The sequence below is a fragment of the Sesamum indicum genome, linkage group LG1 (genome assembly GCF_000512975.1).
Source record: "Sesamum indicum cultivar Zhongzhi No. 13 linkage group LG1, S_indicum_v1.0, whole genome shotgun sequence".
NCBI lineage: Eukaryota > Viridiplantae > Streptophyta > Magnoliopsida > Lamiales > Pedaliaceae > Sesamum > Sesamum indicum.
This window is the reverse complement of record NC_026145.1, coordinates 16,334,027-16,334,698: the sequence shown is the minus strand read 5'-3', so window position 1 is coordinate 16,334,698 and position 672 is coordinate 16,334,027. Positions and strand designations below refer to the sequence as shown.

The 672-nt window shown below is 34.1% G+C and overlaps 1 pseudogene; it reads right to left on the bottom strand.

Annotated features, from left to right (window-relative positions):
• Window positions 302–672, bottom strand: part of LOC105174091 — a 1,600-nt pseudogene continuing 1,229 nt past the window's right edge.

Below are 672 nucleotides of genomic sequence, written 5' to 3'. Positions count from 1 at the left end.
GCTGTTGTTTTTACACTAGAAAAAAAATCAATATTTAATCATGATTAAAAATAAAAAGTCATAGTAAATAGTTATTGACCATCGTCATGCAACGATTATCGATAGTAGTTTTTGTGGGTGTGGCAAAAATAATTCTCATAATGCATAACCTAAATTTTTGCATCAATTTTTATTAATAATAATTATTTAGCATGATTTTAGTTTGTAACAAGTAAAATTATAGCCAATAACAAATTTTTCTTCTAGTGTCCTCTTGCAAATGTCCAGGCAATAATCATTGAAAATTGATAATTATTTCCCAACATTTCATGCACACATTCAACCACCTAATAACTCAAAAAACTGTACATTGTCAGTACACATATCTATGCTGCCCAAAAAATGGCTCTCAAGAATCTATACAAAAACAATGTATAGCCTCAGCTTCAATTGCGAAGTGGGCTTCCGACATGAATAAAAATCAATGTGCCCTCCCCATCACCACCATATCTACAATTAATCAATTAGTGGCATGAAAGAACCTCCTGCTTATAATTACCTCTATTCAAAACCCTCTTTGCTGTGGCTCTTAGCGGGCAATTTGAGCTCACAAAACTGTCCACCAAGTGTAAATACGTCTTCAAATCGTGGCAATTGGCTACGCTTCCGTCGCTTAAATTCGGGCACTCTCTG